At 41.1% G+C, this 25,665-nt stretch overlaps 1 protein-coding gene across 8 annotated transcripts in view; it reads right to left on the bottom strand.

Moving 5' to 3' along the window:
* The window catches only part of SIPA1L1 (signal induced proliferation associated 1 like 1), a 381,605-nt gene that overhangs the window by 333,687 nt on the left and 22,253 nt on the right, over positions 1 to 25,665 (bottom strand). For 6 of the 8 annotated variants that reach the window (XM_073348513.1, XM_073348511.1, XM_073348520.1 and 3 more), the window contains exon 3: positions 20,861 to 20,983. The exons of the other annotated variants lie outside the window; for them this stretch is intronic. The gene's annotated coding sequence lies outside the window, so the exon portion shown is untranslated. The remainder of the gene's footprint in view (positions 1 to 20,860; positions 20,984 to 25,665) is intronic. 8 annotated transcript variants of the gene reach the window in all.

The following is a 25,665-nucleotide window of genomic DNA, read 5'->3' as shown; positions in this document are numbered from 1 at the left end:
ACAGGAAGCAAGTCTAACGGGAAAAACAACAGAAGACAGTTGGCAGTTTTTCAAAGAGACATTATTAAGGGCACAAGAGCAAACTACCCCACTGCGTAGGAAGATAGGAAGTATGGCAAGAGACCACCCTGGCTTGAGCAGGAGATCTTCAATTATCTAAAAATCAAAAGAGTCCTACAAAAAGTGGAAACTAGGTCAAATTACAAAGGATGAATATAAACGAACAACACAGGTATGTAGGGACAAAATTAGAAAAGCCAAGGCACAAAACGAGATCAAACTAGCTAAAGACATAAAGGGTAACACAAAAATATTCTACAAATACATTAGAAGCAAGAGGAAGACCAAGGACAGGGTAGGCCCGTTACCCAAAGGGAGGAGGGGGAATAACAGAAAATGTAGAAATGGCAGAGGTGCTTAATGACTTCTTTGTTTCAGCTTTCACCTAGAAGGATGAAGTTGATTGCACATCTAATGTGGTGAATGCCAGTGAAAATGAGGTAGGATCAGACAAGGCTAAAATACGGAAAGAACAAGTTAAAAATTACTTGGACAGATTAGATGTCTTCAAGTCACCAGGAACTAATGAAATGCATCCTAGAATACTCAAGGAGCTGATTGAGGAGATACCTGAGCCATTAGCTATTATCTTTGAGAAGTCATGGAAGATGGGAGAGATTCCAGAAGACTGGAAATGGGCAAACATAGTGCCCATCTATAAAAAGGGAAATAAGGACAACCCAGAGAATTACAGACCAGTCAGCTTAACTTCTGTACCCAGAAAAATAATGGAGCAAATAATGAAGCAATCAATTTGCAAGAATCTAGAATAAGGTGATAAGTAACAGCACAGATTTGTCAAAAACAAATAGTGTTAAATTAGCCTGACAGGGTAACAAGCCTTGTGGATAGGGGGGAAGCGGTAAATGTAGTATATCTTGATTTTAGTAAAGCTTTTGATACTGTCCCGCATGACCTTCTCATAAAAAAAAACTAGGGAAATGCAACCTAGATGGAGCTACTATAGGGAGGATGCAAAACTGGTTGGAAAACTGTTCCCAGAGAGTAATTATCAATGGTTCACAGTCATGCTGGAAGGGCATAACGAGTAGGGTCCTGCAGGGATCAGTTCTGGGTCCGGTTCTGTTCAATATCTTCATCAATTATTTAGATAATGGCATACAGAGTACACTTATAAAGTTGGCAGACCATACCAAGCTGGGAGGGGTTGCAAGTGCTTTGGAGGATAGGATTAAAATTCAAAATGATCTGGACAAACTGGAGAAATGGTCTGAAGTAAATAGGATGAAATTCACCGACAAATACAAAGTACTCTACTTAGGAAGGAACAATCAGTTGCACACATACAAAATGGGAAATGACTGCCTAGGAAGAAGTACTGCGGAAAGGGATCTGGGGGTCATAGTGGACCACAAGCTAAATATGAGTCAACAATGTAACGCTGTTGCAAAAAAAGCAAACATAATTCTGGGAGGCATTTGCAGGAGTGTTGTAAGCAAGACACGAGAAGTAATTCTGAAACTCTACTCCACGCTGATTAGGCTTCAACTGGAGTGTTATGTCCAGGTCTGGGCACCACATTTCAGAAAAGATGTGGACAAATTGGAGACAGTCCAGAGAAGAGTGACAAAAATGATTAAAGGTCTAGAAAACATGACCTATGAGGGAAGATTGAAAAAATTGGGTGTGTTTAGTCTGGAAAAGAGAAGACTGAGAGGGGACATGATAACAGTTTTCAAGTATGTAAAAGCTTGTTACAAGGACGAGGAAGAAAAATTGTTTTTCTTAATCTCTGAGGATAGGACAAGAAGCAATGGACTTAAATTGCAGCAAGGGAGGTTTAGTTTGGACTTTAGGAAAAACTTCCTGTCAGGGTGGTTAAGCACTGGAATAAATTGCCTAGAGAGATTGTGGAATCTCATCATTGGGGATTTTTAAGAGCAGGTTAGAGAAAAACCTGTCAGGAATGGTCTAGATAATTAGTCCTGCCACAAGTGCAGGGGACTGGACAAGAGGACCTCTTGAGGTCCCTTCCAGTTTATGATTCTAACGAGGTGGAGCTGTGGGTGGGGCCGCAGGCAGAAGAGGTGGGGCGGGGCCTCAGGCAGAAGGGGTGGAAAGGGCCAGGCTACAGACAGAAGGGATGGGGAGGGGGGGCCCCCACACTTCCTGTGGCCCAGGGTCCCACAAAACCTTAATCCCTCTCTGCTTGACATGCTCAATAAAAATAATAATAAAGAACCTTTCTTTGCTGGAATAATTTTTGGCACATTAACCATTAATGAAAATTCTCTCCAATTCTTTAGGTTATCCAATATCCTCACTGTGATATTATTGGTCCTGGAGGAAATGAGAAAGCAATCATTTTTTCTGATAAGTGAATTCTTTTAAAAATTCCCACTGTTTTGAAATTAGACATTTTCTTTAGGTGCCTAAATGGATTTCATGCTAAAAGGTTCCACTATTTGTTTACATTATGACTTTCCAACCCTGCCCTCCCCGCCCCCCCCCAAAAAAACTATACAACACTCATTACTAAACCAAATCATACACATATATTGTGGAATATACACACACGCTGCCATGTGTACATTCACTGTAGGTTATATAATAAAAATCAAACGTCAAAAGTCTTGTGTGGCAACATGATTTCAGTTATTTCAGGGGCTGGAGAGATGAACTAACACACAAAGGTTGACACAACTTCAACTATAGAGCTCCATCATAATAATAATAATATTTGATAGTGTTTAAATTATTCTAAAGTCACTGTAAAATAGATTTTTTATTTCATTAACACTATGTTCTAGAATGATTTTATAACCAACATTACCACTGAATTTAGTGTTGCTTTGCTATAGAAATCAGGGAACCTTGCCAAAGAATGTATGTCTGATATCCACAGAGTATGTGCAACGGGCCTTGATCGTAAGTGTAGCTGGTAAGAGGTCCAGGTTTAGCATCAGACTCAAAATCTAATGCTCTTTACACCAATGGAGCATTCCCAAAACATTTCAGGAAAATGGCCCATGATTGATTTTCTATTTACAAATTGTGCCATTTCAGGGTCTCAGGTGGACAAACAAAATTTAACAAAATGACTTTAAAGGCCAAAGGGGAAAAAATAAAAGAAAACTTTTATCCTACCCAAAAAGTCAGCCCACTCAACCACGCCCTATCCCCAAACAAGCAAAAGCCTAGGGAAAGGGCTTTCCAGTGTACCACCAAAAGATCAACAAACGTGGGCTCTGTCAGAACAGTAGGAGAAAAACATTCAAGGATCAAGAACCCTCCAACACATGCCACCAGCTAGCTCCCAGGTGTTTAAATCTGTGGACTAGAAATAACTAACATGACTTCAGCTGCTTTGATGGTACATTGGGAGAGAGAGCCAGTCTCTCACATAGATAGAACCGAAGCCACATGAGCATAAGTATACTTTGTGTATCTGCTTACAAACACAAATTACAAACCATCTTAAATTAAAGCTTCCAGACCAACCCAGGATGCTTCGGGTCATCAAACTAGTCCTTTCAAATGCATTTTAGATTCCTACTTCAACAAAAATAATACATACTAACAACATATTTCTAGTTTCAGAGTAGCAGCCGTGTTAGTCTGTATCTGCAAAAAGAAAAGGAGTACTTGTGGCACCTTAGAGACTAACAAATTTGTTAGAGCATAAGCCTTTGTGGGCTACAGTCCACTTCATCGGATACATAGAATGGAACATATAGTAAGATAGATAGATATATATATACACACACACAGATATATATACACACACACACTGGTAAGTTGGAAGTTACCATACATCTTACCATATGTTCCATTCTGTGCATCCAATGAAGTGAGCTGTAGCCCACGAAAGTGTATGCTCTAATAAATTTGTTAGTCTCTAATGTGCCACAAGTACTCCTGTTCTTTTAACATATTTCTAGGTGGTTTTGTTTAGTCTTTCATGGCTACAAAACACTTGCTGAATGTTACTCTCCTGCATACAAAGTCCAGGTGCTATGAACAAAATTGTCTGAACACAGCTTCAGAGTTACATTATTATTTTATTCAAGTGCTTCATCTATGGTAGCATGGTGTACTGTAATAATACTGCTTAATTCCTGTTAAACTCTTGAGTCAAGAGTAGAAAAATAATGGTGTTACAGTAATTATCTAGTTACAATAAGCTAATGACAATTAAAGGAGTGTATACAAGTTGTTTTTAATCACCACTACAAAATTATAGCTTTTTAAAAAAAAACAAAAACACTTATTACCTTTTTTACATAGATCGCCCCAAAGGCGCCCAAAAAGGTGAATTTAAACAGTTTATATCAATCCACCTGTTTTTATTTTTCCTTCTATAACCAAAATATATAAAAAGCTGTAGCTCCAACTTGGGGAAAATTGTAATATTATAAGTAGGTTATGTGAGAGTCAGTAACCCATCTGTCTCCTTGTAAAAGAAGAATGGAAAAAATAGTATTTTTAAATTAGGTATTAAAACAATCCAAGCTGTCAGCTATTACTTTGCCCATTGTCCAACATGATGACAGAGCTGCACTTAATATCTAATTATTAAATGTGCACTTTTTACCATTTTTTTTCTCCCTAGTTAATTAATTTAAGGTCATCTCTGTTCGGAAAAACTAACTTCAAAAAAGGCACCACCGGACTGCATATTTGTCTGATTTCCAGGTCTTCTTTGATTAGTCTATACATAAAACTTCAAACTGACCCTAGAAACTGAAAAGTTAAGTTCTGACAGTCTACAAATTCGAAACAGCACAAGTAATAGCACAAATCAAATTCTGTTCTCTACTAAAACACAGAAATTGCCATACTAAGATGGACCAATGTACATCTACGGCCACTATCCTGGATCTGGCAGAGCCCAATACAGATGGTTAAGAAAAGGTGCAAGGAAAAACTGCTTGGCAATTAGGACATAACTTTTCTTCCTAACATCTTGCAGTGGGCCTATCCTGAACCATTTAGGTTTTTTTCTGCTGTAAAATTTCACCCTATCAAATTTATCTATCAACTATTGTCTACAAGTTATGCGGCAGATCCTCAGCTGGTGTAGATCAGCATAGCTCCATTCATTTCAGTTCTTTTGGTATGTGGAACAGAATAGGATCTCATAGCTGCATTAGCTCTGCAGTGATAACAGGAGTAAAGACTTACTTTTGTCAATGAAGTAAGCAAATATGTACACAGGGCAGACATATTTAATAAGGCAATGCATTTTACTCCATCAATTTTCAAAATAGACCCACATTTTAAATTACCTAGTTCACTAGTGTCTTGTTTCAGCCTCAGAAGGGATCAAACTGGGTCAGTTCACAATGGTTCTGAGAAATGATATATTTTTCTTGAAGCTACCATTTTGACTCCACAATCCAAGCTTTAATTTTAAAAAAGTCTCTAGCCCACCCGGGTTCCAAAGATAACTTAAATAATTAACCTAAAATAAGAACCTGGTAGTACAGAATCTGCAGCCAGTTTAGTTCAAAGGAGTAAGTCAGGTCTAATGATGAAAAAGCATTAACTATTCTGCAGCTAAGCAAAGCATGCAAGAAAGGTGTGACACAACATTATGCAGATCTACAGAGAATAGAGTGTTTTGGCATCAAGTGGGAGGAGCTGGTTTGTGAGCAGAGCTTGATCCATTACTTCATCTCCACCCACCCCCTTTAGGCTCCTGATTATAATAAATACAGGCACTCAATAGACAAACACATTCTCCAGGAGCAAGCAACACAGCACATGTCACCACAGGAAAGGTTTCTTTTTGGATAGGGTCAGTAGTAGCAGCAAATATCCTCACTATTCCCATGATTTTATTCCCAGCAACAGATCAGAGGTGAGGATATTGTCTCTATTAGTGGATACCAGTCTGAGGCTTTGGAGCATTTATTTTGCTGATCTTCTGCTTATGTACTTCACAATGTTTTACAATAAACACAGGAAAAAACAATAGGCCTTTATTTCAGAAGTACATATTATACAGCTCCATACTGGACTTGCAATTATTTTCAAAAAGAAAAAATTAACCTACACAAAATCCCACTATCCATGAAAACACTAATGACATTAGGATTAACATGTGGATTTTCAGAATGCCAACCTAGAATTAACAGACAGTACTTGAGACACTGTCTGAAACCTCTCCTTTTTATACACTGTTCAAACTCAAAAGGGTGTTATATTCAGCTAAAAAACAAAAGACCATACAATAGAGAAGGCTTTTGAAATGCATACTAAAGCCTTTTGAGACACACTAACGAATGCAAACAATCTAGAATATTACGATCACCTCACCCCCCACTATTTCAAATGAACATGGTGGCTATCTAATATACTTAAAGCTTAGCACATTAAAAGTCTCACACAAGGATACCAACTTTCAGAATACACATTAAACTTGGAACTTCTTTATCATCTTCTGTCCTTACAGTCCAATTCTGATTCATCAGCCAGTCATCGTGAATTGGCATGCAGAATAAAATATATTAGCTACAGAGCATTAGTATACTAAGTCAGGCTTAACTGTATTCAGATGTTTTATCCATTACTATCAATTGTTCAAACAAAATAATCTTAAGTAAACCTGAGAAAATGTCTGTATTTGTTCCTTCCAACAACTTCAATAAACTGGATTTATATTATACAATAAGTGTAAGGAACTGTTTACAATACATTAACAAAAACGATGCCTTTCTAACTGCAAGTCACAGAGTGGCCAAAAACTTCCATTTACAATAGGCAGGGATATACTATACCTAACTACAGGTCTATTAAATATTTCCAGTTCTGCTGTGCAGCAGCTTGTGCTTGACATATCATAATCCAACAAGTTAAAACACATTCAAAGTTACTTCATGTCATTACCACAGATATATTAGAGCCAAGAGGCACACCTAGTGTACGCTATTATTCAACTTAAACTACTCTCCTGGTCAAAGATGAGGCAACTCCACAGCATCACTTCTCCACAAACAAAAACAAACAAAAGTTACAGTTTGTCATTCTTGGTGCAACTCTCAGGAAAGAGAGCAGAGACAGCATCTTGAAAAACAGGTGAACTGCTTGTCTGTTTCAGCAGCACTCCGCCCCAGGATTTAGCTCACTATAACTATCCTACAGGAAAACCATACAGTCATTTAAATGTTTACTTTCAGGTCAAGCAGTTCTAGGACTCCCTTTGTCCATTAATTCACCTTTATAAATCACAAAGAATCATAGAATCATAGAATATCAGGGTTGGAAGGGACCTCAGGAGGTCATCTAGTCCAACCCCCTGCTCAAAGCAGGACCAATCCCCAATTTTTGCCCTGATCCCTAAATGGCCCCCTCAAGGATTGAACTCACAACCCTGGGTTTAGCAGGCCAATGCTCAAACCACTGAGCTATCCCTCCCTCCCTCCCCAAACATGATAACCACTACACTACAGAAACCCATCCAAGAAACCAACATTTGTTTTCAATCTTTTTAAAAATATACATAATATTGCTACATTATGGGTTGTTAAACAGTACAAACATTCACTCATAGTTGGCAAATCTGGTGACCTGTCATTTAAGAAAACACAATTGTTAGGATATAGATATTCAGGCCTGTCTGCAAAGGCCTGTACTCTAAGAATTTAGGTGTATTCTTATCACTTGGCTAGTGATAGAGGTATAAAAGAAAGAATCAAAATCACTGTCTGCTGGTGTAAGGGCCTTCTCTTACTGTGACAGTTTGTGGCCCTGTGCTTAGGCTCAGGCCTTTGGCTAAGCAGCAGAGGCAGCCATAAGCTGGGAAGCGAACGGTCACATCCTCACATTCCAAACTAGTCACATTGAAATAAGGTGCTATTGGGCTGTTCGGCACTATCAGGACAGGATTGTATTCCTATCACCTCCAGAGAAAGGGAAATGCCTAGAAAATGTAAAAGGAAACTTAGTTTGATAGCATCCTGTCTGGCAAGAACTATTTATCAATAGCTGGGATGTGAAATCCTCACTTCTGCATTGTTTTGTCATTATAGTTCCCACTTTGCTGATGTTTGTCTGTATAATCTGTCTGGTTCTGTGATTGTTCCTGTCTGCTGTATAATTAATTTTGCTGGGTGTAAACTAATTGAGGTGGTGGGATATAATTGGTTACATAATCATGTTACAATATGTTAGGATTGGTTAGTTAAATTTCAGGAAAATGATTGGTTAAGGTATAGCTAAGCAGAACTCAAGTTTTACTATATAATCTGTAGTCAATGAGGAAGTGACTGGGTGTGGGTGAGGGTGGGCATGTGGGTGTGTGAGATGGGAACAGGGAATGGGGGTAAGAAAATTGGAATCATGTTTGGCTAAGGGTAGGAATGGGAACAGGGACACAGGTGTAAGGCTCTGTGGTGTCAGAGCTGGGAAGGAGGATACTAAGGAAGGAAACTGGAATCATGCTTGCTGGAAGTTCACCCCAATAAACATCGAATTGTTTGCACCTTTGGACTTCGGGTATTGTTGCTCTCTGTTCATGTGAGAAGGACCAGGGAAGTAAGTGGGTGAAGGAATAAGCCCCCTAACAACAATCACAAGAGACAAACATATCACTAGAAATTGTAAATTAATGACAAAAGTTTGAAGTAAATACTTGGCTAAAAAGCTTTGCAATGGGCTATGTCTCTGAGTTCAAGCATTGTTTTTAACCTAGTTATAACATAGTTTGGCCCAGTCCATACAAGCAGGACCAAATTACATTACAACAAAATAGAACACAACAAAATTTAACCACTACGGCTCAATTCTGTGTTTATTGTGTACACAAGGCCCCACTGAATTCAGCGTACATTGCTTTTAAAAACTTATCTTGCTTTCCATTCATAACTACATATCTAACTACAGCATTGCTGCAGGTGTCACATCTCTGCCTACACTGTAAAAAAAAAAAAGCGTTGGGGGAAATGGCTTACAACATAGTAGTCCACAATTAACACATAGTATGCGCTTGCACCATAAATGGGAATCAAATATTTTAGCCACAATCCAAAAACCAGTCCAAATTGTAACTATGTTCCTAAATACATGTTCAGGAACATGTCAATGGGAGGGCTTCTCTGGTCAACATAGCTACCACCTCTCTTGGAGGTGAAGTACCTACGCTGACAGACCTTCTCCTTTCGGCATAGATAGTCTTCACTGAGCACTGCAGTACTATATATGTAGAACAAACCCTGAGTTAGGCTATATCTATACTACAGCCTATGTCGGCAAAATTTATGTTCCTCAGGGGTGTGAATATTTCACCCCGAGCGATATAAGTGACACCAACATAAGCACTTGTGTGCACAGCACTATGTCAGCGGGAAACCTTCTCCTGCTGACACAACTTACGCTGCCCATGGAGGTGTTTTTTTTATGCCAAGGGGAGAGCTCTCTCCCATCGGCATACAGTGTCTTTACCAGATGCGCCGCTGCAGCACTGTTCATATAGACATGGCCTTCGTTTCCCAGACCTGAAGAAGAATTCTGTGTAAGCTCAAAAGCTTGTGTCTCTCGTCAACAGAAGTTGGTCCCATAAAAGATATTACCTAATCTATCTTGTGTCTGGGAAATTATAATCAGTTCACTTGCAGTCACATCTTACAGGTGCCTCAAAAACATGTATATCCACTTCAAAGCTATTATAAGCTGTCTTCCCATTCTTCATGTCTGCCTTATTTTAGGAAGCTGAAGCAAAATCCACCTGTACAAAGGAAAGCTACTTTCCCCCATTCCGTTATCCAGTACATAACACTTGTATTTATTGAAAAAACTACTAAGTCAAATCTACCTTAGTGGGCAGCACTATAATATGTATTCAAAACTCTGCATTGCAGGAATTACATATTCTTTTGTAAAAAAAGGACAGTCTTCAATATCTGAAACCATTCTATGGAGGCAACTTTGCTGTCCATACTCATTTGTATCATTATATGACAATTTTAAATTCTAAAATCTATAATTAAAGAAAAAACATTCTGCTATTGACTCCTTGAACAACTTAGAACCACAAAACACAAGCCAGTCAGAAATAACTGCAATGAATCACCCACAGTTATGTCCATGGAAACACTAAATCATTAGGAACATCAGAGAACGCAGACACTGTTTAACTATACACTGTGGAACAGATCTTCAAAACGATCAGAAGGTTCTGTTCTCAATTCCACTACAGCTCAACTTTTTTGCAATGTGGGCTTTTGAGGTTACTCAATTTTTCCAGGCAAAAATATTTTAATACCTGACAATCAAAAAAAAACCCAAACAATCACATTATTCTAAAGCTGCAGAACCGGGACCTCCCTAGGGCTTGTTACTTACAGCAGTTCTCAGAGTACCACTACAACTCCCAAATTAAAAGGAAATTTTCTGCTTCTACAGGGTTTTATAACTGGTACTGTATGTTGCTTTATATTCATAAATCTCAAAATAAAGATACCAGGAAATGCATCAAGTTTCCTTTTAAAAATATATTCAGGTCATTTTTTTAGTTTATATTCCTTTGGTACACAAAGCAGCTCATCTTTGCCACATTTCTACGGTCTAGATTTAGCATACAACCATAGCGACATTTTATCTAATCCCATCTCATAGGTGAAAATCTCAAAGGCACATGCAGCCTTCACAACTTCCTTTACCCCTTCCAGCTATGTACCAGAAAGCCATACTCCATGCTTCAGTAGCCAAAATGTCTGTATGTCATTTTTAAAACATCAATTTTGAATTCTTACCCTGTTCCTTATTTCTCCTAGTTACTTGTATGTTAATATGAATTCTTGAGATTCTGTTCTTCCTGTCAGAATCAATACTAAGTCAACTTCAAAAGAGGAGTTCCATCTGCAGATTTTTAAAACATGGATTCTATTTTGTAGCACAATTTAACAGAGACAAACCTCCCTCCCAACAAAAACACAATTTCCAAGCAAGGAATTTGTTTTCAGTAACTCAAAATTGGAATGGATAGCCATTTCGCTCTGTGTGTTACTTAGGAAGAGTAAGCCAAATAACTGAATGAATTTTCATACAACTCAACCCAAATCTGGTCCTTCCATCTACTTTAATATTCCTCCCCATCCCACCCAGACAGACACACACACCCCGTGGCTGCAGCTCAACTCCCCCATGGCTGAAGTCCATAACATCTTGTTCAGAGTTATGGACAACCCCCATTCCCGAGGTGTCCGTAAATTTGAGGTTCTACTGTACTGTGATTGGAAGGAGTTTCTGTTTGTATTAACATTGCTCCAAAGCACAGGTGGCCTTATGTTTCTATTTTCTATCTTCAAACACTGCAACCTACAACTTTAAACCTTGAAACCTACAACTTCAAATCATTCAAACACAGCGCCAAACTAACCATTATTTGGTGTTTTGTTTTTAATTCCCATATTTCTTCCATTTTCAGCCTGTTCACCAAGTCTGTCAGCTTCATCAACTTTTTATTGAAATACTAGAAGAAACCAAGGTACCCAGATATTACAGTGATAGTGATGCTATGTTAAGCACATACATAGACATTATTCGAGATCTACAATTCCAGGGCCATGAAGAATCTCTAAACCACCAATAGTATTTCCTAGTCTGATTTAATGTAGTGTGATAGGTGAAAAATGTTGACTTGTGAAGCATTTTCTTAAAAAACAGCTGAAACATTTCATTTTGAAGCCAACATTCAACTCAGAGGTAGTATCCTGGATTAACATTGCACTCTTACAGAGCTTTCCAAGCTTTAAAGTGCTTTACAAATATCTAATTCATTTTAATGTATTTGCATGCATTAAATATCTAACCTTTGATAAAGGAAGGCTTTATGGAAGTTTGATTCGTTTTGAAACAGGTAAAGTCTGCCTAAGTAGTTAATTGAGTTGACAGGCCTGAGTTTAGGATAGTGACCTGCATGATCGACTTCAGAAAGCATAACAATGGTCCAGACCCAGATCAGTGCAGTCCAAGCCTGTGGGAGGGATTTCTCTTAAGGAATTAATTGATAGAAGCTCCAAAATCCCAACAAAAGCTATGCTTTGAAAAGTTGGTATGAGAGAAACATGGAGTAAAACAACTAAGTTTTTTAAGCCCTACACGTTCCCAGTGCAAACCTAAATAGAATTGCAGTAGCAGCTATTAAGTTCACTATTGCACAACAAAAATCAATCACCAGGCTGAAGAAAAAAGCACAGGATACAGAGGCATCACAGTTCTATTACCCCATTGGTAGGCACTCTATCGGCATGACAAGCAAAAAAGGAAAACATCCATTCATCCTTCTATATTATTGGTTCAAACTCAGACTACTTTGTTTTATAATTGAATTTCACACTTGCTTTGACACATGAACCAGAATAATGAATGTATACAATTTTTACATGAGACTTCTACACATATTCCCCCACACAACCTCATGAGCCCTTCAACTATATCAGAACTGAAGGGCACTAGGACGCCACAGTACAGAATCTACTGTAAACTTTCCATCTGAGTTTACAACGGGTTGGAATGTATTTCAATTTGGCATATATGTTCTGTTAGTAGTAATTTGTACTTCCCCTTTCTCACCTCTGAGGAAAGATTTCACAATGTGTCATGATCATATCATAGTCAAGCTATCAGTAGTCATATCATTCTATGGTAATATTATCTTAATAGAAGATCTTAACCAATGTAGCTATGCTATTACAGGGTAAGGAAATTGGAATCATGTTTTGCTGAAAGGGGAAACGGGAACAGGGAATGGGGCTGGGGAAATTGGAATCATGTTTGGCTAAGGGCAGGAATGGGAACAGGGACACAGGTGTAAGGCTCTGTGGTATCAGAGCTGGGAAGGAGGATACTAGAATCATGCTTGCTGGAAATTCACCCCAATAAACATTGAATTGTTTGCACCTTTGGACTTCGTGTATTGTTGCTCTCTGTTCATGCGAGAAGGACCAGGGAAGTAAGTGGGTGAAGGAATAAGCCCCCTAATAGCCTGATTCACCTCTTATCATCTGTTAATTTCTCCCTTCTTCCCAGAGGTCAACCAACCAACCAAACCAGTTAATTATTGCTTGGTTTAAGAAATAACTGCTTCCTAGCAAAGATTCACATACAGCAGAACCTCAAAGGTACAAACAGAGTTACAGACTTCGGAAGTCATCAATTGGGCAGCAGTAGAGACCCAACCTTCCCCCCCTCCCCCCCACAAACCAGCAAACACTGTACTGCTTCAGGCTTTAGCCCTGAAAAAATCACAGCTTCAGACACGGGTGGGGGGCTGGGGCTGCAGCTCCAGGGTGAGGGCAGTCAGGGCGAGCTGGAGGCTTCTGACCATCAGGAGCACAAGGGCTCAGGGCTTTAGATCTGGGAGAGTGCTGGGGTTCGGAGCTTCAGCCCCACAGCTCCAGTCCCAGCTTCAGCCTTGAGGGGGTCACCAAGGCTGGGGGCTTGAGCCCTGCAGATCTGTTCCTGGCTTCAGCCCCATGAGGGTTGCCAGGGCTCTAGCTATGAGGGGAGCACCAGTTTCGGCCCCAGCACTCCCCCGTAGCTAAAGCCTCAAGGCCCAGTGCCCCCATCCCCACCCCCTTTGAGACTGGGAGCGGAGCCGTGGGGCTGAAGCCCCATCCCCAGTGCATCCCACGGGACTGAAGGCGAGAACAGAGCTGTGGGGCTGAAGCCCTGAGTCCCAGCACCCCCCGCAAGGCTGAAACCAGGAGCGAAGCCACAGGGCTGAAGCCCCAAGCTCCAGCGCTTCCCCAGATCGAAAGCCCTGAGCCCTGGTGCTCCCAGGGGGCAGAAGCCCTGAGCCCCCCACCCTAGCAGCCCCCAGGGTCAGAAGCCCCACGCCCTGGCGGCGGGCAGCCCCAACTCCCCTGTGGCTGAAGTCCGTAATGTCTCGTTCAGTTACAGCCCATTTCCATTCTCAAAGTGTCTGTAACTCTGAGGTCCTACTGTACTCAAGAATGGAACCAAGCTTTTACACATTGTTTTAAGTATTGTTAGCAAAATATACAGACGGTGCATATAAATCAGACTAGTTCTTTTATCTACTGTATTTCACTAATGCAATATAGAACTACTAGTGAAGGAAATCAGAGTGATGCATTGTGATATAAGTGGGGGATTTTCTTAGTGTTTTGTATGAGTGTGTGTGTCTCAGTTTCCCTGTGTGCTGCGTGTTTAATGAGTGGTGGGAGAGGGGGTTTGTTGTTACAAAGGACCAGGTGTGACCTCGCCTGGCAGTCCGGCCCTCGGACAACTGCCTGGAGATGACCTGATGACCAGCAGGCCCACCCCAGGTTAGCAGTCAGCCAGTTCTAGTCAGTGGGACGACAAAGGGCTGAGGAGAGAGGACCCGACCAGCTATGGGGAGGGTATGAGAGGGGACAGGACGACACAGGACGGAAAAGAGGTCCCCAGCTATCTGTTTTCCTGGGATGGAAGACAAAGGACAGGGAGCAGCTGTTGGGGGAGATGATATAGGATGATCAGCTGGAAGGTGGGGGCTTCAGGACTGGGGAGAGAGAGCAGCCAATGCCCACCTGGAGGCGGGAGAAGCCTACATGTACTGTGCTGAGGGATGCTAGGCCCGAGAGCCCTGAGAACATCCTATGCTGTGTTCAGATGCTCAGTAAACCATTCTGTTTTACACTGGCTCAGAATCACCAGAGTCTAGAGATCGGGATAGCATTATTTCTTCTGGGTGTGAAGACCCTAGTGGTCCAGAGCAAGTGGACTCACGGCAAGAGACAAGTGTGCTGAAGGCTCAGAGATGTCCGGTTTCAGGAGGCGGAGGAAAGAGGACTTCCAAAAAGGGCTGACACACTGAAGGGGGTTCCTTCCAGGGACCATATGGAGCCAAGAGAGAGCACGAGTCCTGTGAGTCCGTGACACACATTACCAAAGTAATAATAATAATAAAGCTTTCTAAAATTACTACATATATAAAATATTAATAATATATATACACATACACACACACACACCTTTTCCTGAGGTCGAAAAGGAGGTGAGACAGACTAGATGAAAGCCTCTTAGTAAGCTAACAGGAGTAAAAAATAGGTCTGGAAAGGCTCTACTATAGACCACCTAATCAGAAAGAGGAGATGGATGAGGCATTTCTATAACAAATAACAAATGTCCAAATCACAAGACCTAGTGCTAATGTGGGGCTTTAACTATCCAGACACCTGTTGGAAAACTAATATGGCGAAACACAAAATTTCCAATAAGTTGTTGGAATGTATTGGGGACAACTTTCTGTTTCAAAGAGTAGAGAAAGTAACAAGAGGGACAGCCATTTTAAACTTGATTCTGACCAACAGGAAGGAAGTGGTAGTGAATCTAAAGGTGGAAGGCAATTTGGGTGAAAGTGACCATAAAATGATAGATTTTGTGATTCTAGGAAAAGGAAGGAGTGAGGGCAAAGAGAATAAAGACAGTGGACTTCAAAAAAGCAGACTAAAACTGGTAGGTAAGTTCCCATGGGAAGCAAATCTAAGGGATAAAACACAGTTCAGGAGAGCTGGCAGTTTCCCAAGGAGATAATAGTAAAGGCACAATTGCAAACTATCCTGATGAGAAGGAAGAATAGAAAGAATAGGAAAAGGCCAACAGGAGCTCTTTAATGACCTGAAATCAAAAAGGAATTCTACAGGAAGTGGGAACAGAGACATTGCTAAAGAGGAGTACAAAAGAATAGTGCAAGAATGTAGGGACAAAACCAGAAAGGCCAAGGCACAAAATGAATTACTCCTAGCAAGGAACATAAAAGATCTTTCATAGCCCTGGTCTATACTGGAGGGGGGCTGGGGGGGGGAGGGGGAATCGATCTAAGTTACGCAACTTCAGCTATATGAATAACGTAGCTGAAGTCAACATACTTAGGTCAACTTACCATGGCGTCTTCACCGCAGTGAGTTGACTGCTGCTGCTCCCCCATCACCTCTGCCTGCACCTCTCACGGCGCTGGAGTACAGGAGTCTATGGGAGAGCACTTGGGGATCGATTTAACGCGTCTAGACTACACACAATAAATCAATCCCCGCTGGATCGATCACTGCCCACCGATTCGGCGGGTAGTGAAGACATACCCATAGTAAAAATAAAGAGAAAACTATTGCATCCCTCAAACTAACACAACCACTCCATTCCTTTGATGATAAATAACCGACTCTCTTCCACCATTCTGATTCCTTTGCAAATTACTTTCTTGCTTAGAGAAAGAAGACACTTTCTTATTTTCTATACACTTAAGCTGTGCCTATATCAGACTTTTTAGGGAATCTCCAGCCTGCGGCAATCAGGAATAAAACCCAACAGTCTCCTGGGTCCCAGTCCAGAATTGCCTCTCTTATTGCTATCCTCTGTCTTGTTCATGATCCATCCTGTATGACAAATAGTATGTAATCATATACACAGACACCAAGAACCACATCAAGCAGTGAAGCAGCTCAGAATCTTGGAAGTACAAATGTGCATAAAAGCCATCTGAAAAGCACAGAACCTGGCCCTTGAATTATATTTCCAGCTCTGCCAGAAGTGACCTTGTTCAACCTCTTATCTCCCACCTTTAAAATTAGGGAAATGATGCTCACCTGCAGGCTAAGTTAGGGGTATGAGGCCTTGCTCCATAATAAGATCTCAGAAGGTCACAGAATTAATACTAGTCAGTGGAGGAGCTGAGCCCAGCACACGTGCCTCTAGGCCAAGGGAGAGAGAGTATAGCAGCTGCTGCTGCTCTATCATCTCCCTCTCCAGAATGTTAGTTCTGTGCCTGACAGCATACTCAGTACAAATGACAAAGAGAGCTCTGTAGGGCTGAAGTATGATCAGTGCAGATGGAATCGGAGATTTTGGCAGCAAGCATCTAGTGAGCTATACTGAGCATCTGCAAATAACAATGTTCAGAAGCGTACAACTTGGCCAAATTTGGGTGGATTTTTGGGAGGACAGCAAAAGGCATATCACTGACCGCAATATCATCATCTCCCTTCCAAATTTCAAGCTCCTCCTCCAAACTCTTAATACTGTATACTAAATCTCTTCAAAGAAACTGCAGGGGGAAAATAATTAACACTGGCAAGACTATGTACTTTTCCCCCTAGCTTCATTCTCAAACAACTGAACTGCATTAGATAATTCAGCCCAAGGCAGAGCGTAGCTAGCCATAGAAACTTTCAAGCCCAATGATTGAAATTTATCAAAAGGTCATAAGCAACTAAAATAGGGGTTTATAACAAAGTGTTAAAAAAAACCTAACTACAAGCATTCCCAATAACTAATTATAATGGACTCACCATCCACTATATAATTCCCAAAGACTGCACCACTCACTGCTCGCCTGAGTTATGCGGCACTGCCCTGACTATACAAACACCAACAGACAGCAGTTCAGCTACGGACGTCAGGTGCAGGACGGTGATGGAGTATGCATTTGGGACCAGACAAACGATGACAGCAGAATCTTCAGTCTGACTATCTGCCTGTGGTATTCTGCACAACAATTGTGAAAGCAAGGAAGAGATGTTTAGGAGTGTCAGTCAGAGGCCTGCTGCAATTTATGCAGCACTGGACAGACAAGAGTGTGACCCAAGGTCAGTGCTGCATGCACTAGGTATGTAAACAGATAGACAAACAGTGCAATTTGCCTTTGGTTCTGCAGGCACTCTTAAGAGTTCCTACAGGATCTCTTATGCCAGCAGCTTAATTCAAAGGGACTGGATAACTAAAAACAGGCTAAAAAACCTCTAGCTATTGAGGACTCCTGCAAAAGGAAAGGAAAGCCCAATTTGAGCAACTGAAGAGAAATTTGCTCTAGAGTCACTCCCTGATAACACAGGGCACACTATGGAGCTGGAGAGAGATAGCTAGTTTCCACAAGGATGTGAGGAAGTTAGCACAACTTCCCATTCCCCCAAAAAATATAAATCACCGAGCTAGAGAAGTGATTTTATCAGGGATTTGTTATGACTACTCTCCCACAAGTGGGGGGAAGGGGAAAGAATCAGAACTAAAACAATCTGTTACCTCCATTAAGACTGCTTCCTTGAATTGGCTGGTTTGATACATGGGGCCTGGAGAAAACCAAGGTTCCACCGTTTTTGCCTGAAACTGCTTTACAGCAAACTGCATTCTAATAATTATGCCAGTGTTTCATGGATAATGAAATGTAACTGCCATCACGTAAGTGCCCCAGTCAGGCTGCGCAGCAGAGCGAAACAAGCCAACAGCTACATTATATTGTACATGCTGGGGCCATGGTGTTCATAATCCTGCTTTGCCCTTTTCAATATTTCTGTGGTTTAGTAACTTTTAAAAACTTATCTGCACTTGTCTGCCATTTTGAGTCCAGCCACACAGCACAGCTCAGCCAAGCACTGAGCACTGTATTCTGGATAATTCAGCTATTAGTCTGCTCCAGCAATGGAGGAGAGGGAATTTTCACCTTCACTGAGGCTGCATCCCCCATTTCACAATAGTAACAGAGTTCATACCCGGAAAACTAGTTCAGCAGTCCCCAAATATGCAAACAAAGTTTAAAACAATAAAAAAAAACAAAACCACACAGTAATGCACCTTGGACAGAGGAGGTTCCCTCATCTCTTCAGTTGTCATTCTCCAAAACTTGCTTGCCTGTTCTCTCAGCAATCTCCCGATACTCTGGTTCAGAAAAGAGGTCAGTGGTACAGACGCCTGGTACAGTTCCCTTTCAATCCCTTTCACATCTCAACACTTTCTTTTGCAACCACTGGGCAGAGGTTTTCACTGAACAATTCACTAGGACACTAAGATATCTTCCTTAAGTGCTAAGAGTTCAATTAGAATCCAACACCACATAGGAGTATTATTTTATATATGTCAATACTCAGTTTCTTGTCTTTTTCCTGCCCATTCCCCTAGATTTGTTACGACCCTCTGAAGTCCCACACAGTTCTCCCTCATCTTCACCTCAGTACGTGTGCATCACCTGCAAGTTTTCCGTCTCATCTTCTGTCCACTTTTCCAAATAAACTGATTAACATACACAGTAACATCTGCCCCTGTGCCTATCTGGCTCAGAGCAAGTGCAAGCCACACAGTGGTTCAATTGTCTGTGCACTGTTGAGAGCAATGTGTGTGTGAACACTTAGTGTATTGTAGGCATGCTTAGGGCCCATCCAGTGGTTAGCATGCCAAATTTTTCTCGCATAAACAAGGTTTTAGCTGTTGCACTGATGTTCCCATTTTCAGGCAACACTACAACCACATATCTGTCAACATGACAAGTGTTAATCTACATTTTCTGTAGTACAGCCATGAAGAAAACACAACTACCTTCTTTGCAATCAAGTATGTAAAACAATTCACAGGTAAAGAGAAGCTCAGTGTCAATGAGGAAAAAGTTTCAGTAGCCAAAACAAAGCTTGACAATAGAGGCTTGGATTGGAACTGCAACTAGAACTTTAATCTCCTCCATAAGTATTAACATAGAATTAAAAACATATTGGCTTAATTATCAGGTATCAGGGCCTGCAGAGAGCCAGTCTCAAGGCTATCTCATGAGCACAGCTGGCTTACAGTAGGTTGCCTGACTGGCTACACCACCTGATTGGTAGGAAGACTCAGCAGACCAGCTCTTAAGCCCAGCTGTAGCAGCAGTTCAATGGCTGCCCAATGCATTTGCCCATGGCTACATTCAGTCATTCCTTGGCTACAGCCTTGCCTCACTCCAGGTAACCCAGCACTAATCACAAGCCCTGACTCCTGCTCATTAGGCCCAACCACCCACATCCCAGTCTCTGACAAACCATGCTGTGGTCTTACTAAGGTATGGGCTAATTTATCACACAAACTGATAAATTACATCACTGTCATCCTTCAAATGCTAGCCCTTTGGTTTATTCTTCTCTACATAATTAGTCTTACATATATAGAACTCCTCCATCATAAAAACCATAAGTCATGGGGCAAAAATTTGCCCTGATACGCACACCAGACAACCCAAATGATAAAGAACTCAAACTAAAATTATACTTGTAAATACAAAACCTCAACAACTTAGCTCTCAAAGCTGATGAGAACAAGTATATACCGTTGCCCCTTTCTGACTGTAGCAGCTAGTCAAAGTTCAGGGCTCCGGGTATGTTCCAGTTTGAAAGAGAAGTTGATGGAGCCTGGTACTTCCTCTGACACAATCTTAATTATTTACAAGGAATGTACAAATGCAAGAACCACCAAGAATAAAAGGAACCATTTTAGTTTACAGCCCCAAGCCTCTTTAGCCAACAGACCCCAAAGCTCTCTATAGCTGTTTTCAGGCTACTGCCTGGCTGTCTTGCTTTTTCCCTCTGCCTCTCTTTGTTCTCGTCTTTTTCAATTTTTGGTTTCTTCTGCCTTCCCACAGACTTTCCAAAATCAATACTCAGCCAAAAAACTCCTAGATAGATTCACACATTCCTTTTGTCTTACGTGGGGGACTTATGCTTAGTTATATTAACTGATGGGTGAGTTCACAACTATCAGTCTCAATGGGTTTTTAATTCAACTCACAACAAGGTTTTGCCCAACTCACAACACAATTCAGTTTTGTTTTGTTTTTTAAACTCAAAATATACTTATTCACAATTACTTTGGACAGGTTCCATAAAACTGTACTTATTTGACAGTGCAACTAGATAACGCAATCATTACTAAACTGGGAGAGGCCCCTGTAGAAGACAAATAGGACAATCCTTTCCGGACATTTTCTTTCTTCCTGAAATGCATTTCCCTTTTACAGAATACATCGTAAGTCATATGCTGTCACCGAAATGGCAAGTTCTTACAATGGAACTGGTTGATTTGTGTAAACAAAAAAACCCACCTATTTGTTGTTCCCTTTCCACTTACATCCATCTACACTTCTGTCTTTAGACTGTGCTCTCCTCAGGATAGGGAATGTCAATTCCTGAATGTCCAGAAAGTACCCGATATATCATGGGTGCTCCTATAAACAAGTGGTAAATAAGAATAATAGTGACCAATAGTTCTAGATTAGTTTTTCGTTAATTATTATATAGTTCTGGACTCTGGACATATTTAGTCCTTCAAGACCCATGGAAAAAATTTCACAGTTTTCCTCCTTTGGGATTAAAGCCAGGATACCCTCAGGCTTCCTCATTATAGTCCTGATAGAAAGGAGAAGAGGACATAGTACACCATGACCCTCTGAGAAGCACCCAATCCACAGGATAGCTCATCAGATGGCTAACCAAACCCGCACAGGAGAAAAATAGGAAACACAACAGAGGGAAAAGAACTCAGCCCTCAAAAGGCAGCAGCCCCATGTCAAGTTTGCCTCCCCAGCTTCAGATGCCACCAGCTTCCCCTGGATACTGTTGCACTGGACTCCAGTCCTTTCTGTTTCATCTGTTCTGTGCTTCCCCAGTGTGACTGAAGAAAGACAGGTGGTCCACCTCATAGTGAGAGCAGAAAATACCAGAAGGAAAAGGGTAGGGACATGTGGGGTATGGAGACAAATTCTGGTTCCACTGAAATCCACATGAGCTGTGCCCTTCAGTGAGGCCAAGATTTAAGCTCTAAGACAGTCTGATAGGGCTCTAGGAACCAGAGAGTTACCTATTTTCGAACTCTCCAGCTTGTTGGCTGCTTGTATTGGGCTGGTAGGGTTGCCAGTGGAAGGTGTGTCCCCCATAACCTCTTCCTCACATACTGCTGTCTCCCTCACCATGCCAGTGGCCCCCATTACCCTCATCCAATTAAATGGCAAAGTTACATCAAATGAAGTTCTATAAAAGTTTTCTGCCACTTTCAATCTATTGATAGATAACAGTGTAAGCTGTGCTAACAGCATTGGGCCAGTAGAGTGAGGGCAGCCTAGGGGCTGTCAATCACGGTGTCTGCTGTGTGACCTTTGTGGATCTACACATATAGAATCATAGAATATCAGGGTTGGAAGGGACCCCAAAAGGTCATCTAGTCCAACCCCCTGCTCGAAGCAGGACCAATTCCCAGTTAAATCATCCCAACCAGGGCTTTGTCAAGCCTGACCTTAAAAACCTCTAAGGAAGGAGATTCTACCACCTCCCTAGGTAATGCATTCCAGGGTTTCACCACCCTCTTAGTGAAAAAGTTTTTCCTAATATCCAATCTAAACCTCCCCCACTGCAACTTGAGACCATTACTCCTCGTTCTGTCATCTGCTACCATTGAGAACAGTCTAGAGCCATCCTCTTTGGAACCCCCTTTCAGGTAGTTGAAAGCAGCTATCAAATCCCCCCTCATTCTTCTCTTCTGCAGGCTAAACAATCCCAGCTCCCTCAGACTCTCCTCATAAGTCATGTGTTCCAGTCCCCTAATCATTTTTGTTGCCTAATCATTTTTGTTTTTGTTATATGCGGAAGGGACTCCTGGCCTGAGGCGCACAGGTCACAAAGTCCTATTACAGTTAGGATTAGTGTTCCGTGTTTTCGGATTTTATTTGTTTAAAAAAAAAAATCTGGGAATTTTTCACTGTTTGATTTAATCCTGGTTTTAATGTTTGGAAAACAAGTTTAAAAATAATTTTTAAAAAAATTGGGAAAAATCAGGGGAAAAAGAAAACACTTTCATAATATAGATTTTACTACAGTATAACAAACTTGTTTATGTACAAAAGGTATTTTTTGTCTCGCTCAGATTTTTCCAGAAATCCTTATTTGCATACGCTCACATAATTTTCTTCAAAATATCCTCACTCATGTTGAGCCTCTTGTTGTCTTGGAGGCAGCCCAACTTTGAAAATAAGTGCTCTGCATCAATAGATTCAGGGGCTACACTCACAGCTCACCCATGCCACTGTGCTGAAGCTGGGAAGCGTATCTTAAAGACTGTTCCAAAAAGTCAGCATATCCGCTTTCACATTGTCAGGGTTAGGCATGTTCACGTAAGTAGTAAATTCCCCTTTCAGATTTGGTATTTCATTTTTAGTGGCAAATGGTTGAAACATTCTGGCATCACGGCCGTAGTCTGCTGCCAAATTCACCTTGAAGAAAGGGTGCAACACCTGGATGACATTCCAAAAACAAATCTTTGGCACCAAACACTTCAGGGTTCAGATTACAAGCCACAGTCATCTCCCATTTCCCACTGAGCATTGCACTGAAGGTTTTGAATGCTTTTTTTGTTCTCTTGTGTTCTGGGGTAAGAAAGATTTCCAGAAACAACTGGGTTTTCTCGCCGTATGTTTCTCCTGCAGCTTTTGTGCTCAATTCAACTGAGATTTTGGTTGTTAGGATCCGGTAAATGTCTGTATTGGCAAATGTGTTGGCAGTAGTCAGAAAAAAATCCAGTGTTTTCTTTGTCACAGTGATTCCAAGTTTTCATCAATGAACATTACCTTGATGTGCAGAATCGGGCACTCATTTTAGTTACTTTCCAGTCTCTTGAAAAGTTCTGCTTAAGAGTCAACAAACTCAGGATGATCTAGGAGATGCATTAGCACAGTCCATGTGTTATTTACGTGACAGGCAGCGAGGCACAAGCTCATCCACCAGTGTGGATCAACAGGACAGGTAGGTAATCGGCTATGCACTCGTTTAGCACTGTGTAAAACAAAGCCTTTAACTTGTTCTCATGCTTGAAAATGGCCCAGAAGCCAACAAGGCAAGATTTCATGTCTTTCATTTCTTCTGTACCAGTAGCTATTGACAACAACGTTAATTAGATGAGCAGGACAGGTAATATGTAGCAATTCCAGTTTCTGATTGAGTTTAATCTCCCGTGCAAACTTAGCCATGTAGGAAGCAGAATGCATGATAGTTGTGGCCACATTTTCCCATGTTAGCTGGTACATCTCAAACATGTCAGTTATTACTGCATCAACAAAATGGCTGTCAGCAGAGGGGATGAATATCACATCAGCACAAAATAATGCAGATTTATTCTCTTTGATATCAAAAAACAAAAACAAAAGGCCAAGAATCAGACAGTCCAAAGCATCAGGAGACTCATCAAAAATTAGACTAGACACCACATTTCCATCAATTCATTCCATGGTTTAGATACTAAAGCATCATCATTTTCTTTCAGATACTTACCAGTGAGATTGTCTGCATTAGAAAGGGGTTTTGCTGCTGGACAGTATTGTTACATAAAGTCACCAGTAGGTCCCTCTGCAATTAACCGTGGCTGTCCAGCAAAGCAAAGAGCACACACAATTTCATTGACACAATTATGCTGAGTTCTCTCTTTCATTAAAACCCCGGTGAAAAGCTCCTGATACTGACTGTTTATCCTGAAGCTCACTTTATTCTGTCAGCTTCTTCTATCGTTTGCTTTCGACACGCTCCTTTATTATCAGTGCAAGCACTGACCTCGATGCTCCAGTACTTGCAGTGCAATGCATCTTCTTGACTCCCATCTTTACTTTTCTTTAAAATTTCTAAGCTCTTATTTTCTTGTTGGTATTCAGGCATAGATTTGTATTTTTGTCCCATGTTTACCTTATTTATCTTTATCTGTGGAAGACTGATTATTTAAACGGATGCAAAGAAATAGGCAGGCAGCATCTCCTTGTGAGCCCATCATAGCGTGATATTAATATTGCTTGATTTTCCAACTTCCACCATGTGCGTGTTCTGTGTTTTACACAGTTGAACTGCTTCATTTGCAGAACTACAGGATACAACAATCACGTAAAGCATTAGAATTTAACAAAAATAACCTGAAAAATATTGAATGGATTGATAAATGGGTGTAACTCAGTAAAAACTGAATTCTTCAATTAAAAAAAGCTGGCAATCAGTTAAAAATGGTAAAAAGCAAAAATGTGGAACTCCAGTTATGATTCATGTGAAGGGTACTAGTCTTACTCTGCACAGTAGCAATTACTAGTTTACGCAGCAACAGTTCCTGATTTGTTGAGGTGTTTCTCTGTACGGATTGTCAATTGTTAATATATATTATATACTGTTACCAGTTTTTGGTGAGTTATCTGCTAGCTAGGTTGCCCCACTGTGATTCTGACTGACCAACAGAGCCTGTGTTCATGATTTCATTTCTACAATTAAGTTTATTGTTTAAATACTTACCAAAGACTCCAGAATTTGGATATCAGACCAGGCAGGTAGCAGAAGGAACCCACAAAGGAGCACTACGGCCTGTTAAGGGAAAGGCCTAGAAGTGCCCAACAGTCAGAGTACAACATTATATACAAGTAACAAGACTCCTCTCCCAAATGCCTTGATAGTATGATAGTATAGGAACTGTCAGACTCCTTACCATCCAGACCTAGTGGCCCATGCTCCTCTCTGGTGGCACCTCATGTGACAGAAACTGGGCTGAACTCCCCTTCTCCCCACACCTTCTAGCCACTCTCAGAATCATCACCTGGACCTAGTAGCCCATTTTCTTTCTCCCCTGCTCCCCACCATCACTATGGGGCCTGGAGTTTCCCCATGTCCAGGAGAGGGGGGAAAGAGGGGTGGGGTCAGGGCAGGCTGAGCTCCCACCTGAACTCACCAGCCCTAACATATAGCTTCAGGACCCAGTGATTCATGACCTCTCTGGGATAATGGTCTTCCTCTTGCTGCCAGCTGGTATACTTAGGCTTGGTATATGCTAGGAACTTATGTTGGTATAACTACATTGCTCAGGGGTGTGGAAAATCCACACCTTGAGCAATGTAGT

The sequence above is a fragment of the Lepidochelys kempii genome, chromosome 6 (assembly GCF_965140265.1).
Source record: "Lepidochelys kempii isolate rLepKem1 chromosome 6, rLepKem1.hap2, whole genome shotgun sequence".
Taxonomy (NCBI): domain Eukaryota; kingdom Metazoa; phylum Chordata; order Testudines; family Cheloniidae; genus Lepidochelys; species Lepidochelys kempii.
The sequence above is the reverse complement of the archived record's forward strand: the minus strand, read 5'-3'. Positions and strand labels throughout refer to the sequence as shown.